The sequence below is a fragment of the Geotrypetes seraphini genome, chromosome 11 (assembly GCF_902459505.1).
Source record: "Geotrypetes seraphini chromosome 11, aGeoSer1.1, whole genome shotgun sequence".
Lineage (NCBI taxonomy): Eukaryota > Metazoa > Chordata > Amphibia > Gymnophiona > Dermophiidae > Geotrypetes > Geotrypetes seraphini.
The window spans coordinates 106,702,099-106,721,798 of NC_047094.1; positions in this window are offsets into that span (position 1 = coordinate 106,702,099).

A 19,700-nucleotide genomic window follows, 5' to 3' on the forward strand; every position below is an offset into this window, starting at 1 on the left:
GAGGCACTGCCGTGTGCTAATTGATCAGTGTGGGGTTAGCAAAGGGTCCTTACCATCTACAAAACAGGTGGTGCTAGAGGCTCACGCAGTAATTTGTTTAATGGCTGTGCTTTAATGGCAATATTAATGCATAACCATTAATTAGGAAGATAGGAAAATTGGCCTCTTTCCAGCTTTGGCAAAAGTGGCCTTGTTATGCGGCAAAGACCCACGGTAAGGCCACTTTTACTGTGACTTTAGTAAAAGGGCCCCTAAGTCAATGCATTAGATGCTCTTGTACGTTAACAGTAAGTGCACCATCCTCACCTCTTTTCTGTCTCATTCCACGCTAGCTGTCAACGTTGAAATTATTAGCTGTCAACATGGAAATCGCTGCATGTTAACTGCAAAGGCACCAGGTTAACTGTTAGTGCCACAGCTGTGTTAATTGTTTGCAAGTGTTAACAGCTGCATTAACAGCTAATGCAGCCTAGCAAATAGGCTTCTTAGCGAATGGACAAATTAAGCTAACCCCCAAAGAGTTTTGTCCTGATTTCCCATATGTTTTTAGCAGAACGACAGCTGGTGAGGTCATTTTTTATGACCTGCATTTTCCCCTTGCTTCTTTGGGCCACCAACCTATTAGGAACTTAGGATTGTATCTGCCGACCCTTCATCCACAATGACATGGACATTTTTTTCAGTTCCATTCAGTCTGGTCCAGGGATCTCAAAGTCCCTCCTCGAGGGCCGCAATCCAGTGGGGTTTTCAGGATTTCCCCCATGAATATGCATTGAAAGCAGTGCATGCACATAGATCTCATGCATATTCATGGGGGAAATCCTGAAAACCCCACTGGATTGCGGCCCTCGAGGAGGGACTTTGAGACCCCTGGTCTAGTGCAATTCAGCCCTTGCAGTGATAGAGCTCTAGTCCCTCGCAGTGGACTTTCTTGAATCCTGTAATTATCAGCCCTAAGTCCACTAGGGCCCTCTTTTACTAAGGTGCGCTAACTGATTAGCGCGCGCTAAACGCTAATGCGTGCATGTTAGTCTATGGACGTGTTAGCGTTTAGCAGGCGCTAATTTGATTAGCGAGCGCTAATCGGTTAGTGCACCTTAGTAAAAGAGGGGGTAGGTATCACCACTCCATGGTGACTATGACTCCATCCTACCCTAAAGAGCTTATGTCTCTGAAGCATCCTCAGCCCAGGGTGAAAACCCTGAATTGACCACAGCCAGTGGTGTAGCGAGAGTGAAAGGTGCCCGGGGTAGCGGCGCCCCTCCTCCGTCCATTCCTTCTCCGCCCCCTCCCTTCCCTTCCCCCATAGCACTTTAACATTCCCAGCACGAGCAGCAACCCCGGCCTGCTGCTCATGCCAGCATCAGCTCTTCCTCTGATGTCACTTCCTAGGTGAGGGTCCAGGAAGTGACGTCAGAGGCAGAGCTAACGCTGGTACAAGTATCAGGTTGGGGTTGCTGCTCGTGCCCCGGAATGTTAAAGAGGTAAAGGGGGGAAGAGGCACGCATGAGCGGTAGTGGGGGACGGGGCAGAGAGGAGGATGGGTGCCAGTGCCCCCACCAACATGCCCCCCCCCCATTACTATGCTAGTGACCCAGCCGTGACACAGACCAATGAGATGTTTCCTAACCAAAAACAAATCCTCACATAGGAAAATCATTCAGCATAAAGGGACCCTACTCGGTGGCGTAGTCAGGATGAGCGGTGCCCGGGGCGGTGGCACCCTTCCACTGCCCCCCCCTGCCACACAGGCGCCCTCTTCCCTTTCCCCGTACCTTTTTCACTTCTCCGGCATGAGCAGCGTGCCTATGTCACCTTTTGATGTCACTTCCTAGGCCCAGGTCCCGGAAGTGGTGTCAGAGAGAGCGCCAATGCCGACGAGGGCAGCAACCTCGTGCCGGGGATTTTAAAAAAGGTACCTGGGAAAGCAAGGGACAAACAGCAAAGAGAGGAGGGGGTGGAGAGGAGGAGGGGTGTTGCACTCCCCCCCCTTAATGACCCTACTTAAGTTGTTCTTCAAACGTAGTACTGTACTGTATATATTTGAAATACAAAATAAGTGAAGGAAGATGCAATGGTGAAGAAACAGACCAGATGTTTAAGAGAAGAATCAACTTATATGGACACCACATTAAACAATGCAGAGCTAATCAGGGGTGACACTTCTGTGGGAAGAGCACTTTTCAAGACCAGGGCATTACATTAATAACTTTATGGCTGGAATACTGAAAATAAATTTTAAAATAAATCAAGGAACGTAAGAGTTTGATGTTAAAAAAATGAAAGGTTTTAACTCCCACAATAGGAGGGGCACAACATCTGAAGCTGTCATACGGGCTGGTGTTTCATTCACATCTTGAGGGGTGTATGGTCAGTCATCTGGTCAGTTTGTTCACCTTTATGGCACTTATTTGTTACTGAAACAGGTCAAGCCTCAAACGTCCAAGTTTCACCCTTGATGTTTTTCTGCAATGTCCCATTATTGCATAAAAATATCTATATCATAAGTTCATCGTAATTCCACCCGGAGCATGCCCTCAACACATCCCCTTGAGATTTAGGGGTCCTTTTACTAAGGCGCGCGAGTGCGTCTTAGCGCGTGCTATATGCTAATGCATTTTAATACATTCATAGGATATAATGGACGAGTTAGCATGCATTAGCATGCGCACTTAGGGTTTTGTGATCCCTGCCACTGTGCTACGTGCCTCTGTGCTGAATTCGATTTCCGGCGCGTGGGGCGGTTTGACTCCTGCACTGCCGGGACGCCTCTTCTCATCCCCTGATCAGCAAACGCAGCAGCCGCAGGGCATATGCTAGGCCGGCCCACTTTGATAATGCGAGGTGGGCCAGCCCAGCAAAAGCCCCGGATGCTGGACAGGGGGAGCAGGGAAAGGAGAAGGCCTACTGCTGGACAGGAGGATCAGATAAGAGGTGCTGCTGGACAGGGGGGAGGTAAAAGGAAGGGAGAAGGCCTACTGCTGGACAGGGGGCGATAAAAGGAAGGGAGAAGGTCTACTGCTGGACAGGGGGATCAAGTAAGAGATGCTGCTGGACAGGGGGGAGGTAAAACGAAGGGAAAAGGGCTGCTGCTGGACAGGAAGATCAAGTAAGAGGTGCTGCTGGACAGGGGGAGTAAAACGAAGGGAGAAGGGCTGCTGCTGGACAGGGGGATCAAGTAAGAGGTGCTGCTGGACAGGGGAGGTAAAATGAAGGGAGAAGGGCTGCTGCTGGACAGGGGGAGCAGGCAAGGAAAGAGAGAGACAGAAAGAAAGAAAGAAAGACAGACAGAAAGCGGCAAAGCAGAGAGAAAGAGAAAGAAAGAAAGACAGACACACACATATCTATTCTAGCACCCGTTAATGTAACAGGCTTAAAGACTAGTTACCATATAAAATCAATAAATATACTTGAACTAAAAGAAATTGTTTTGCCCCTACCACACACACACTTTCATACAAAAATTTGTCATTTACTGATCTGTTCTTTTTCTTCTTCTTATCTGTATTATCAAGAATACTCTAGCAGTCAGCTCTTGGCAAAAGTGCAGTGTGTGAGGATTATGAGTGTTGGTCTGTTAACAGAGGTAATGGCTCAGAGTCAGACCTGCACACAGCCAAACACTTACCAACACACACTTCATTATCTAAGGGAAACTTGACTCCACTAACAAATTGTAAGGAACCAGTGTTGGAACAGCTCTGGTATCAATTTCATAAACCTTTCACACAGATCTCACAAAATGTACAGAACACAAGGAACCTTTACTAAAGGCTAACTGGCTATAAAGAACACCATTTTCCCCCATTCAAGCTAAACAAATGATTTTTTTTTCCAAGGGAATTGAGGGGCCCTTTTAGTAAAGTGCATTAAATTGCAGGCTTAATGCCTTTTAACTAATGTTGCTTCAGGAAGGGACATTCTCAGTATTTTTTTTTAATTATTGTAGGTTGTGCGTTAGGTTATGTATAACAATTTTTATTGAAAGAATCAAATAATCAGTACAATAGGATAATACAAAAATACATTCAATACAATAAGAATTACAATAATATTTCATACAAATTTAAATCATTCTTTCAAATTTAATTTCCAGATGAATTAATTCAATCTTATCTACACCCTCCTTAATTCCATCCCCTACCCATTATCTTCCCCTAAATGAAATCCCTCACCCTGGATGAAAGTTGACAAAAATAAAGAATTAAAATAAATAACTGGAATGTAATTATTAAACCTAATTTTCAAAATAAATCATTGATAACCAAACTTCGTATTTTTGGTGAAAGATTCTGAATATAAGGATCCCAAACCTCCATAAAAAGACGAGTTTTTTTAGGCAAACCTCGAACCTCCCAACTCTCAAATAAAAATAAGCGATGTAATTGATTCCTCCAATGCCAGATTCTTTCTGCAACCAAAATTGCATAATACATTTATGCCCAATCATACAGGCTTTCTGAAATAAAAGACATTTTAGTTGGCCAAAAACCCCACAAGCTGATGCTTTACCAAAAATTATTCCCCTAGGACAACCCACTATCGAATTACCCCATAAAGAACCCAAAAATAATAGGATGGCAGACCTTAGGTTAATGTGGAAGCAGTTAGGCAGGAAGTGGACCCGGGTTAAATCAGTGTTAGCCAGGTAGCATACAGTAAATGTAATATGGTCCCTGGCTCTCCTCAACAAACAGTAGAAGCTACAATACCGCCCAAAATCCAGCGTATTAATAAATAATCCAAACGGGCATGTATAAATACAGTAATGTTTAAATTTACACTAGTCAAACAGCAAAAAAGAAAAAGTGAGGAAAAGGACCTCAAACACCCAGACAATGGGTTTCACCCCAAGTTTTTATTTATTTATTCAATTTTCTATACCATTCTCCAGGGGAGCTCAGAATGGTTCACATCAGTGGTCTCAAACTCACGGCCCGGGGGCCACATGCGGCCCTCCAGGTACTATTTTGAGGCCCTCGGTATATTTATCATAATCACAAAAGTAAAATAAAACAGTTTCTTGATCATATGTCTTTAGCTATAAATTGTAATATTATTATTAAGACTTAGCCAAAAGGAAAGATTTATAAACTATAAAGAGTTTTATGTCATGCAAAATTGTCAGTACTTTAACAAGACATTAACTATTTTTTCTGAGGCCTTCCAAGTACCTGGAAACCCAAAATGTGGCCCTGCAAAGGGTTTGTGTTGGAGACCACTGGCCTATAGGAAGAGGAGATGCAAATGTTAAGAGCCTTAGCTAGTAGGGAGAGGAGGAGATAGTGGATGCTACGGATGGGCCATTTGGCCTGTATCTGCCATCATGCTACTATGTTTCCATAACCATAAAGTTCTATGACATCACAATGGAGGTGTAAAGAGCCTTGGCCTATAGGAAGAGGAGATGCAAATGTTAAAAGCCTTAGCCAATAGGGAGAGGAGGAGATAGTGGATGCTACGGATGGGCCATTTGGCCTGTATCTGCCATCATGCTACTATGTTTCCATAACCATAAAGTTCTATGACATCACAATGGAGGTGTAAAGAGCCTTAGCCTATAGCAGTGGTCTGAAACTCGCAGCCCGCCAGGTACTATTTTGAGGCCCTCGGTATGTTTATCATAATCACAAAAGTAAAATAAAAATGTTTCTTGATCTTATGTCTCTTTAGCTATAAATTATAATATTATTATTAAGACTTAGCCAAAAGGAAAGATTTATAAACTATAAAGAGTTTTACATGCAAAATTGTCATTTCTTTAATAAGACAGGTACTATTTTTTTCTGAGGCCCTCCAAGTACCTACACATCCAAAATGTGGCCCTGCAAAGGGTTTGACTTTGAGACCACTGGTTTACATGAATTTATACAGGTACTCAAGCATTTTTCCCTGTTTATCCCGATGGACTCACAATCTATCTAATGTACCTGGGGCAATGGGGAGATTAAGTGACTTGCCCAGGGTCACAAGGAACAGCATGGGTTTGAACCCACAACCTCAGGGTGCTGATGCTATAGCTTTAACCACTGCACCACTCTAGAAATCAAAATGTAGCAAAAGTGAGCCAATTACAGGACAATCAAGCCATTGTGACATCACTGATGAGGTTGGCTCTTAGGCATTGGTGAAAGAGGCATTATGATGTCACAATACCAGCTCTGGTTATCAGAGGCTGAAACTTTTCACACTATTTATTAATTCAATTTTTTATACCACTCTCCCAGGGAAGCTCAGAATGGTTTACATGAATTTTATTCATGTACTCAAGTATTTTTCCCTCTGTCCTGGTGGGCTCACATTCTATCTAATGTACATGGAGCAATGGAGGATTAATTGACTTGCCCAGGGAAACAAGGAGCAGCATGGGTTTGGACCCACAAACTCAGGGTGCTGAGGCTGTAGCTTTAATCACTGTGCCATTTTATCATCGGTCATAAAAATGTAATCTTAGCCCTTTTATTTTTATGCTGTTTAAAAACATTTTGGATAATTCAAGCAATCACAAAAATCAGAACAGCTGAACAATCAGAAACAGAGTGAGGTTTTTTTTAGGACCGATGATAAAATTCATGGCCCCATTAAAGACGTGGGGTGTAACCCGTTGTCTGGGAGTATGAGGTCCTTTTCCTCACTTTTCCTCTTTGCCGTTTGGCCAGTGTAAATTTAAATGTTATTTCTACATGCCCGCTTGGATTATTTATTAAATGGTAGCTGGCTAACACTTCAATGCCTGCTTTCTACTCTAAAGAAAAATGGGGAGACCCAATAATCCACAGTGAAAACAATCCACCGATGAAAACAAAAAACAGTGGATACAGATGTTCTGGAGATAATTTATTAAACACTGACATATAAAAACATGAAAATTCAATTTAAAAAGTACAATGATAAAAAATACAGTGATCAAAATCCAACCGGACCCTACACGCTCTGTGTTTCGGCGAACACGCCTTCCTCTGGGGTCCAATGGTTTGCAAACTCACATATAAAGAATTGGACTGAAAACAGTCTACAGTGGTGCCTCACACAACGAACTTAATTCGTTCCAGGAGCAAGTTTGTTATGCGAAAAGTTCGTTATGTGAAACGCGTTTTCCCATAACAATACATGTTAAAAAAAATAATTCGTTCTGCAGCATAAAATATGCTAAGATGACATAAAAAAAGATAAATTTGTGAAAATGGTGGTCTTGCTGAGGCCAAACTCTTTGACGAGGTCACACTGTTTTACCCCACATTCACTCCTAATTATTTCCCGTTTCATTTCAACAGAAATCACCTTCCTGCTTTTTTTAGAAGCCATGATATATAAAAAATATTGAGTTTATCTTAAAAGGACGACTGTATACAGTGAGAGAGGGCAGTTAAGCGCAGTGACTAACGACTGCCTGCAGTGCCTGCGCGGAAGGATGCAATACATCGGCAGCTTGGGCGACTTCGTTGTGTGAAACGAAGTTCGTTGTGTGAAACGAAGTTCGTTGTGTGAAGTTCGTTGTGTGAAACGAAGTTCGTTGTGTGAATCAAGACATGAAGTTCGTTGTGTGCAGCGTTCGTTGTGCGAGGCGTTCGTTATGCGAGGCACCACTGTATTGTCTTTAAACGTGATCAAAGAACACTGCAGACAAGCTGAAACACAGACCGTGTAGGGTCCAGTTGGATTTTTATCACTGTATTTTTTATCATTGTACTTTTTTAATGGAATATGTCAGTGTTTAATAAATTATCTCCAGAACATCTGTATCCACAGTTTTTTGTTTTTGCTTTCTACTCTAGCCACACAGAAACAGGCAAGCTACTTCAAAAACTCCTTAATGCAGTCATGCAGTAGCCTGTTTCCACATGTTAACTACATGTTACAGGCTTAACCGTTTTAGTAATCCTTTCAATGCTTATCAAAACTTCCATTCCTTTCACAGAACAGGTATAATATGACAGAAGCCATCCATGTGTCTCCAATATTCGGCTGACTGTGTCTCAACCCTGTCCTGGTTGGAAACACTTTATCAAGAAGGCAATTCAGTCTCTATTGTTATTCAGCCTCTGACCTTTCTACTGAGATGGCCAGTCAATGGCGACCATTAGTGCCAAACCATGATGGCAGCTTTTATAGATGTGAGCACCTGTCTACCGGGGACTGGATTAAGGCAACTTCATATAAGCTGCCAAACTGCCAGATAGATAGTGCCAACCTGTCCTCAGACTGAGCATGTGCAGTGGGAATAGCAAGCAGTAGCTTATGGAAAGTGATGCCAATTCAAGCCTTTGGAGTTTCTGGCTGTTTGAAGGAGACCCTCTTCCATTGGTGAGGCTTGGGCATCCCCGCCAGCCACGGTGATGGACAATGTCACAATTTTGAGGGGCTGGAGCCCAATGTGGGGGCTATACCATTGTCCCTATTTTTCCTCATGTATCTCTGTATGTGTGTGTATGTATGCATGTTCCAGCATAACTCTGAAACGCATGGAGAGATTTCAACCAAACTTGATATACATATCAGTTACTATCTGGGAAAAAACGCTGTGGGGGTGGGAAGGGGGTGACGTTTCAGAATTCTCCAAAACAACAGATATTACTGTCTACCCTGTAGCTTTCGGCCTTGCTGAGATGATTTTCCAGCATAACTCTGAAACGCATGGAGAGATTTCAACCAAACTTGGCATACATATCACTTACTATCTGGGAAAAAACACTGTGGGGTCGGAAGTGGGCGATGCTTCAAAATTCTCGAAAACGACAGATCTTCCTATCTACCCCGTACTATCTGGGAAAAAATACTGTGGGGGTGAGAAGGGGGGTGACATGTAAAAATTATTGAACACAACAGATGATTGGGATAAATAAATATCCAGGCAACGCCAGGTAATCAGCTAGTTTTTTTAAAAAATAAGATGTGATCTTCATCTAACATACCTACATGGTTATTGAGAAATGTTTTTTTTCAAAGCCATCCTAAACTGAGGGTCTCGCCATGTAATCTTGTTTGGAATCTATGTTTAAAGGGGATTCAAATCCCAACTTAATTTAATCTTTTGACTTGCTCTGCAGGTGCTGCCTGAGGGGATTCCAGTGCCACCAGTGATGGGATTGAAAACTACAAATCTTATTAGGATTTAGAAAAGCAAGAGGACCCCGTGGTACCATTAAACATAACATATACATGAATGGCTGCATCTTGCGGAACTGGTGGAGGGTTTTCCTATTTTTAATAACATAATGCAACTTATAAAATATCAAGTATCATTGAGTCATAAAAATCTTGGCATGTTTCTACTCAACCTTAATAATTCCAATACTAAGGCTCAGTTTGTCTGTTTGCAGTTCTGTGTTGCTCTGTCACTGATTGAAAGTGAAAAGCCCCTTTTTATTTAAACATCCGTTCCTCCCATATCTCCAATTCATATCTATTCCATGAAAAGATATCTGTAAATTGCATCTTGCAATCAGTAACTTCTCCTCTGTCCTTGTGAATTATAGGTGGAAAATCACAGATTTGATAAACACAGCGGCCAAATTATTAGCAAACTCAGCTTACTGGTATATTGTATTTCTTGCATGGTCCTGTAAGGTGTTTTTCCTCTGAAACAGACAGCACAAGGAGAAAACCATGCTCACGGGTTAAGGATTGAGGTAGTGTAACAGTGTGAGCACACTTAAAAAAACCAAAATCAAGGGGGAAATCTGAGATCATCCATGGAGAAGTACTTCTGAGTAAGCTACAGCTTTCCAACAGAAAGATAGGGATATTCACAGGGGCAATAACAGTAAAAATTACTTATGGGGTTCATTCAATAAAACACTTCACTTTGAGGGGCATTTTCAATATGACGTACGTCCAAGTCCAAATTGGGACTTTTTGCTGGAAACATCTAGCTCATAGACATAATTGAACCAGAAAACTGTTTAAATTTCCAGTTCAAATATGGCTTTGAGCTAGACTATGGCTGATGACTTCCATGACAAGGTCTACAAGATCGCCCACCCACCATCCATTCTACTGAACTTCAAACTCATACCACTCCTTCATCCTTCACCCAAGCAACTCAGGAAACGCCCTTTGCTTGGTCCCACCCTCTCAACCCTCTGTCAACTACCGCTGACTTTTCTTCTCTGAAATCACAGAGGAAGAAACCCCACAACTTCTGTCCTCAGCCAAGCCTACTACAAGCCCCTCAGACCCTATTCCCATCCCTCTACTTGACCCCCCCCCATCTCACATACTGTTATCCCTCCCATCTGCCATATTTTCAACCTATCCATTTCCACTGCAACTGTCCCTGCTGCCTTCAAACGTGCGGTGGTTAAGCCATTTCTCAAAAAACCCTCGCTGGACCCCACCTGCCAATCCAACTATCACCCCGTCTCCCTTCTTCCATTCATATCCAAGCTACTCGAGCATGCTGGTCTCCGTCGCTGCTTGGACTTCTTTTCAGCTCGACAGATTCTTGATCCTCTACAATCTGGCTTTCGCCCCCAACACTCCACAGAGACTGTTCTCACCATAGTCTGCAGTGACCTGTTCATGGCCAGATCTCAGGGCCTTCACTTGATCCTCATCCTTCTTGACCTGTATGCTGCCTTTGATACTGTTAATCACAGCCTACTCCTTGATACACTGTCCTCTCCTGGATTGCCTCCTACCTCTCTCATCGCACCTTTAGTGTATATGTTGGTGGGTCCTCTTCTACTTCTACCCCACTAGTGGTTGGTGTACCTCAGGATTCTGTCTTAGGACATAAGAACATAAGAATAGCCCTACTGGGTCAGACCAACGTTCCATCAAGCCCAGTAGCCCGTTCTCACAGTGGCCAATCCAGGTCCCTAGTACCTGGCCCAAACCCAAGGAGCAGAAACATTCCAACATCTCAAAGGATAGCAACATTCCTAGAACCCCAAAGATTAGCAACATTCCATGCAGAATCTTAAAGAATAGCAAAATTCCAGAACCCCAAAGAGCAGCAACATTCCATGCAGAATCTCAAGGAATAGCATGATTCCGGAACCCCAAATAGTAGCAACATTTCATGCTACTGATCCAGGGCATGCAGTGACTTCCCCCATGTCTTTCTCATTAACAGGCTATGGACTTTTCCTCCAGGAAATTGTCCAAACCTTTCTTAAAACCAGTGACCCCAGCATGGCCCTAAAAAAAACTATACAAAATATATTTTGTGATGAAGCACATACATATTCATGAGAAAACTTAAATTAATAAAGTTTTTCCCTTTCCCCTCCTCCTTTTTTAAAAACAAAAACCAAAAAAACTTAACTCACTTTAATCACGTACTCCATTGGCTCTGATCTCCCTTGTGTCAAGCCAGTTATTTATTTATTGTTTATTAATCCCTTTTAATACTTTTATATATACTGTTTTTACTTATTTACAGTATTTTATTGTAAAGCATTTAGATATATATGATAGACAGTATATCCAGAAATCAATAAACTTGAAACTAGACTGGGCTACATTTTCCAAAGATAAATGTTTTTAAGTAACAAGGCATAGATATATATAAAAAAAACTAAATGCATTTTGGAACAATATTAGACATGTAAACATATTTGACTTTAGTATTAGGGCTCTGCCTGGTAGAATAGTTTATACCATAATTAGATATGTCAGAGCACAGAAAATGAGGACATGTACTAGACCAGTCCCTTCATGTACCACTGTTAGTTGACTCTAAGTTTGAAAATGTGCCAGGTGTCATGCCCATCCCTTTGCATCCCTTGCTGTTATACCCGATGTGACAACTAGGGAACACTTGATGAAACCGTAGGGAAATACTTTTAAAACCAATAGGAGGAAATATTTTTTCAGTCAGAGAATAATTACGCCAGAGGTTGTGGTAAAAGTGGTAAAAGTGGATAGCGTAGCTGGTTTTAAGAAAGGTTTGGACAAATTCCTGGAGGAAAAGCCCATAGTCTGTTATTAAGACATGGGGGAAGCCTCCATTTGCCCTGGATTAGTAGCATGGAATGTTGCTACTCTTTGGATTTTGTCCAGGTATTAGGGACCTTTATTGGCCACAGTGAAACCGGGCTACTGGGCTTGATGGACCATTTGTCTGATCCAGTAGGGCTATTCTATTGTTCTTAGACTGGATAATGAAATCAAATGCAAACAGTGACACTGGAAATCAGGTGTAATGTCACCGAACAGTGGCTACTATCATTTTGCTTTCATTGTATATGTGAAACAGAAAGCAAATATCAGCAAAGGAAAATAAAAATGAGAATGTTATAATGCCTTTGTATAGCTCCATGATGCGAATACACCTCGAATGCAATTCTGGTCACTTTATCTCAAAACAGATATTGCAGAATTAGGAAAGGTACAGAGAAGAGCAACAAAATTGATAAAGGGGATTGAACGGCTTCCCTATGAGAAAAAACTAATAAGGGTAGGGTTCTTCAGCGTGAAGAAGAGACAGCTCAGGGGCAATATGATAGAAGTCCCTAAAATACTGAGTTGAGTGGAACATGTAGATGTGAATCGCTTGTTTACTCTTTCCAAAAATACTACGACTAGGGGGCATGCAATGAACTATTGAGTAGTACATTTAAAATAAACAGAAGAAAATATTTCTTCACTCAATGTGTAATTAATCTATGGAATTCATTGCCAGAAAATGTGGTGAAAGCAGTTAGCTTGGCAGGGTTTAAAAAAGGTTTGAACACAGTTAGCAGGGTTTAAAAAAAAGGTTTGGATAACTTCCTAAAAGAGAAGTTCATAAGCTATTTTTAAGATGGATGTAGGGAAATCCACTGCTTAGTTCTAGGATAAGCAGCATAAAATCTGTTTTACTCTTATGAGATCTTACTAGGAAATTGTAATCTAGATTAGCCACTATTGGAAACAGGATTCTGGACTTGATAGACCTTATGTTCTTAAGGCACTTTTTGTTTAAATGCCATTTCCACAGTAGGACTAGTAGAACTAACTTTTTAATTGACCCCATCTTGTTGCCCTCAGTTGCCTACTAGCTACACCAGTTAACTTGCTTCCTACGCTATACAGTATTTGTGGCCTTAATTGAGGGACTAAATAAAGAAATTAATCACTGCAGCCCATAAAAATGACAGAATTCATATGGTAACATTCTTCATTCTCTCCAATTTGGTTTCCTGAAATCCCTGCAGCGATTTATTTGCTGAATATGCGAGTTTTCCCTTATGAAAATTACAAATTGTTGTCAAGGTTAACGAGTTAATATTCTCATTCAATATTTATTTTCTAGGCAGAGGATGTGCGGCAGCTCTGGTGCTTTCTCCACCACAAAGTCTGGTTTCTTAATCAAAGTGACAAGGACACTGTCCTTTGGATAATACCCTGAATCATCTAGAATAAAAAATGAGCTTTATTAATCAACAGCCCCTGATTAATTATTATAAAGTGATGCTCATACATTTCTGTACATTTTAATAATTCTTGCAGAAAGCTAACAACATCCCTGGTGATTTCAGGCCTTTGGGTTTGAATTTTTCTAAGTAATGTCACAATAAATAGTCCATGGGTACTAGGGTTTTCTTCTTAATCCAGTCTGCTTCAGTCAAGCAATGAAGAATCCCCCCCCCTTTTTTTTTTTTTTACCATTCTCCATCTATAATTCATCATTTGCATACAGAATAAGAAGCTGAAATTGACAGCCTCATCAGTTTTCAAAATATCAAGGGAGAATAGGGTGATTTATAACCACCTATAATATCTGTTTTGCAAAATGAAAATATTTCTGCAAGAACAAACTTCTGTTGTTCCACAATTGCTGGGACTCTGGAACTGACAAATGTAAAAATTAAAGATGTAACAAGTTCTCTCTCTTTCTTTCCCTCCATTACCATCTCCATATTTCTTTTTCTTCAAACATGTTTTCTGCCGTTCTAGCATTGAGGGCAAGGATATCAGACAGTCTACTGATGCAGATATAGATAGATCATTCTTTATTTATTTATTCCATTTTCTGTACCATTCTCCCGAGGGAGCTCAGAACAGTTTACATGAATTTTTCCCTGTCTGTCCCAGTGGGCTCACAATCTATCTAATCTACCTGGGGCAATGGGGGAATTAAGTGACTTGCCCAGGGTCACAAGGAGCAGCGTGGGTTTGAACCCCCAACCTCAGGGTGCTGAGGCTGTAGCTTTAACCACTCTAGAAATCAAAATGTAGTAAAAGTGAGTCAAGTAAAGGACAATCAGGCCATTGTGACATCACTGATGGGGTTGGCTCTTAGACAGTGGCGGAATGAGGCATTATGACATCACAATACTAGCTCTGGTTATCAGTGGCTGAAACTTTTCACACTGTTTATTTATTCAATTTTCTATACCATTCTTCTCTCTAAGGGAGCTCAGAATGGTTTACATGAATTTATTCAGATACTCAAGCATTTTTCCCTCTCTGTCCTGGTGGCCTCGCAATCTATCTAATGTATCTGGGGCAATGGGGGGGGTATTAAGTGATTTGCCCAGGGTCACAAGGAGCAGCGTGGGTTTGAACCCACAATCCCAGGGTGCTGAGGCTGCAGCTTTAACCACTGCGACACACACTCCCCTATCACAGTCTTTTGGCTGGTTGTGTCCTCCATGAATTCAAGTTCTTTACCCAACGACCTACTGTATTTTTCGAAGCTGTGCATGCTGGCTCCATGGGGTTCAGTATAAGCAACTCTGATACACTGAATGACCTCGTTTAAGATGTGACAGATGTCTTTGCTGTGCAGTTTCGCCCAGGATTGTTTTTAGTCTTTGATCCATGAGTTTTCACATTAAGACCTTCAGGGACCCTTGAGGAAAACAGTTTTGTTGAAACATGGACCGTGTTGGGTCCTTAGTCCCTAATGATTTGGGTCCTAGGTATTTCTTCATGTGGATTATTGGACTGCACTTTCAATAAAGCCTGTATTTTGAACATCACCTTCTCCATAGTGTTTTTGTTCTCGTCAAATTTTGATGCTCTACATAATAATCTAATCACACAATTCTGTAAAGTTTGCAATCGTTTAATTTGATACATAGGTAATCCGGCATAAATTGTATTACAATAATCCAAATTTGAAATCAATAATGCCTGTATTAATGCATGTAAAGGATCAAAGTCCAAAAAGTCTCTCAGAGATCTTAAAGGACGTAAAACGAAAAAACTGGACTTTACAACATTAGATATCTGCTTCCTGTCTCCGCTACTAGGTCCTGGGGGGGGGGTGTCGTGCCTCTTCAGGGTGATGGAAAGAGGAAGGGAACGAGGGGTGTGCTGACAATGGAGAAATTGCTGAGTCGGGGGAGATGAAAATGGGGAAACTGCTGATTCCAAGAGGGGGGATAACAGCGGCGGCAATGAAGGAGAAGAAGGGTTGCTACTAGTACGGAGGGTGGATAGACTCGAATATAAACCGAGACCCCCATGTTTAGGCCATTTTTTGGCTCAAAAATCTCTTTATATTCAAGTATATATGGCAACCCTGAGGCTTGTACATGATCAAAGGCAATATTAGAACAAGTGGAGTAGCAGGTTCCATTGACTCCCTCAACATACTGTAATTGCAAGCACTTTTCCATCTAAGCTGAGCAGGAATCCTCCAACTGCATTGCTGCCATTGGGGGGTGGTGTTTCAATATTGTGTTTTCAGTCACTAGAGACTGGCAATTTCTCTGGAGTCCTACAGAGCTTGTCTGTCCCTCACTATTGAAAATGTGATAGTAAAACAGCACCACCCACTGGCAGGACTGAAGTTGGAGGACTCTCACTCAGTTTAGATGGAATAGTGACAGCATGGCTCTATATGCTTAAAGGAACCTATAGGTCAAGTATTTGCAGACTCCGTGATAGTTATGACAGTTTCAAAGAGTTCTTAGCGACTGTTATGCCGAACATTTCTAGAAACATGCTTTTAAAGTTGAATTAAAATGTTGAATGAGCAGTACTTCCATCTGACTCACTTTTATTTTCTTGCCCTCTTAAAATTCTGAGTTCAGATTGCAGCCAGCAGTTAAAACGAGATCATGATGGTCTTACTCTCAAGAGGTAAGAGCAGCTTGGGTCATAAAACTTCCATATGGCAGATTTGGCAGTCTGTATGGAGGTCTTTGGTTTAATTATCTTAGAGACATGTTTCATTTCCCACTCACAAAAGGCACAGGTTCTCCTTTGGCAAAGGCCGCCAGTGCAATTAATGGAAAGTCTGTATTAAGTTTGCTAAAAAAAAAAAAAAAAAAAGAGGCACAAGAGCGACCAGCACTATCAGTCTTATTTTAAGCATGATTAGATGACTCAGGGCAGGATTCTTAAAACTTTAACGCCATTGCTAAACTGTTTTCCCGTGGATTAGCCCGCACGTATTTTAGCGGCGGATTATCAAAGCGGATCACCTCTTGCCTTTAGCGAGGTTTCTAGCAGTCTCCAACAATGGCATGCAAATGTGCACTTTAACATTGAAATGAGCCCTCCGGTGGATTCTTAAAAATCGTCAAGGCATTTTCGGAGAGCGGCGTTGGCTTTTGGCGACATAAAGTATTGAATGGTCTGGGGGTGCTTTTGCAATAACAACACTTGTGTTTTGACTGTGGCTAATGGGGAAAAAAATGTGTATCTATATATTTTTAGTGGAGAGTATTAAAATCATGCTTCTTTTGAGTTTTGGGGAGAAACAGGCATGTTCCATGCGTGCTTGTTAAAAGCCAACGTTTCTTCTTGAGCGCGTGTATGATACCCTTTGCCTTGTGTGTTTCTGCCTGTGAGTCTTGATTAAATTTTACATTAAAAACAAATTATATGATTTACCCGAATTATAGTAGTTTTTTTGGCGACAAAGGCATGTTTTATGCGCAATTGAAAAAAGTCGACGTTGATTCTCCCCATCTCTCATAAGGACATAAGTACATAAGAATTGCCACTGCTGGGTCCTGGGGATTTATCGCTCTTGAGCCTATCAATCTGCAATCTCTCCATTCCATTCGTCCAATAGTGCAGCAGGAGAGTGTGCTGTTGTTTTGTTTTTGCTTTTTTTACGGCGTTTTTCTGCGCATGTGCCCATCAGCGATGGCCACGTGCAAATGTAGGAAATCTTCGCTGCTGTCCACCGATTTTATTTGCATGCGTGATTTTTTTTAAGAATATCTCGGGTTTTTAGATTTGGTATCAAAATGGCTGCAATACCACACCGTCGCTTTTTAACACAGGTTTTTGAAAATCCTGGCCTCAATCACTGTTGAGAATGGAGTGTTGGCTTTCTGGAGTGTGCTTACAGTGCGATGTATACATTAACGACGAGACATTATCATTATTGCTGCTATAATTGGATCATATACCAACATCAATATCAAAGGTGCTGTAAGAAAAACAAAGTACAAATTGCATTGAAATCCAAAGGGCTGAAATGTAAATTGTGGGAAGACAAGAAAGAAAAGAAGTTAAGTTTATGTGAATCTTTCAATTAAAAATAATCAGGTTAATATTTGAACCAAGTTATCTGCTCAAGCTGTCTGAATCCCTATGGCGGGCTCCGTCTCTGGCAGTGTTCAAGGCCCAGTGAAAAGCCCACCTCTTCGAAAGCGCTTTCGATTTCTAAATCCTCTCACCTTGGGTTCTGCATCCCCAACCCTATATGTCATGTCTGTCTGTCAAAGTTAGATTGTAAGCTCTTCCAAGCAGGGACCATCTATTAAATGTCCAAATGTACAGTGCTGAGCGCGCCTTTCAGTATACAGTATATAAGTGATAAATAGTATTAGTAGTCGATTAAGGAATGGGCAAACCAGGCATGTGACTAGAGAACAAAGGGGCAGTTCTATAATTTGGCACCTCCAGTTGGGCGTGTTGATGCTGCACACTGAGTGACAATTCTATAAAGGCGACCGTGTGCCAAGATGCTGTTCAAGAATGCCAGCAGAAACTTGAACTGGCAACCTACATTTATGCCAGCTGTATGGCAGCCGTAACTTGGTGTGCTTAACTGCGTTATGCAATGTGCATAACTTATAGTATTCTATGAGTTTGCAAGTGTGTTGGGACACCCCCCTCATGCCCCGCCCATGCTCCGCCCATAAGTATGCCCCTTGTTAAGGGGTCCTTTCGCAAAGCTTCGGCAGAAAGTAGCCTTATCTCATCCTTCCACGGGTCTTTCAAGGTTTATTATTATTAAAAATCTGATTACTCGCCTTTTAACATTCTAGGCGATATACAATACAATTGAGGGGATCAAAATTAAAATAATTAACGAGAACCAAAACATGGAACAAGATCCACTGACAAACAAGAAGGTAGAGGGTAAAAATAATAATTTTAGAAATGAAGACATGTAAGGATAACACAAAAAAGTAGGGGGAAGTTAGTTGAGAGCTGCCTTTTCATGGATTGTAAAAGAATCCTGGATGATGCCGATTAAAAGCGTCCCTGTGGAGGAGGCTTTTTAATGCTCCTTTAAATTTGTCAATATTTGATTCTTCCCTTAGGTAGAAGGGCAGGGAGTTCCAGATTTGGGGTGCTGAAACGGCAAATGGTGTGGTACGTCGCTCATGAAACATTTTGAGGTAGGGAACAAAAAGTAGATTTTGAGAAGGAGATCTAAGAATTCTGTCTGGAGTGTGCGGAATGAATGGCTTCTCGATAAAAGCTGGAAGTCTGGATGTGAGCGTTTTAAAGGCGAGAAGCGTGATTTTGAAAGTGATGCAATGTGGATTGGGAAGCCAGTGTGCATTTTTTTTTTTAAATAACGGAATGACATGATCAGTCCATTTCTATTGCAGCTGGAAAATGGCTGATTTTCCATTTTCCGAATTCATGGCCTTGCTCTAATATTGCCTTTAACAAAAATTAGCACTTCAGCCCCTACCGCTACCTATTTTGTACGCGGTGTGCACATGTTAATCCTGTGCTAATCAGTTAGCGGGCAGCTATGCTGATGTACTGATAAGTGCAAAAATGCCCACTCTCTTACCTCTCCAGACACACCCCCTTGGTGAAATTTATTATTATTATTATTTTTTTTTTTTAACACATGGATAATGTGTGCATATTTGAAATTTACTATGGGATGCCTCAATATGCCCCATGATAAACCCAGGGCCGGATCAAGGCACTGTGGCACCCTAAGCCAAATTTTGCATCAGTTCCTCCTCCCCATATCGGCTGCTCGTGATCCAGTATTTTTCTATCCACTCCCTCTCCACTCATTATCCAGTATCTCCTCTTCTCTCTCAACTGCCTCCACCCTGGTCAACCTTCAAACTCTAGCATCAGCAGTAGCAATGATCCGCACATGCTGCCTGCGCCCAACATGAAACCCTCCCTCTGCCTTTTCTCGCTTCCTCTGACACAACTTCCTGTTTCCGGTGAAGCAGGATGCAGCAGAGAGATGCTTCCACCCTGGGCACAGGCAGAACTGGTGGATCACTGCTGCTGCTGCTGGCAATCTCTAGAGCAGTGGTTCCCAACCCTGTCCTGGAGGACCACCAGCCAGTTGGGCTTTTAGGATAGCCCTAATGAATAGGCATGAGAGAGATTTGCATGGCGGTGAAAGGCATGCTTATTTGCTCCATGCATATTCCTTAGGACTAGCCTGAGAACCTGACTGGCTGGTGGTCCTCCAGGACAGGGTTGGGAACCACTTCTCTAGAGTAGACTGGAGGTGGGGGTTGAGAGAGAAGTGGAGATACTGGATTGTGGACAGTGAGGAAGTGTAAGGCTTGAGAACCTAGGGAAACTGG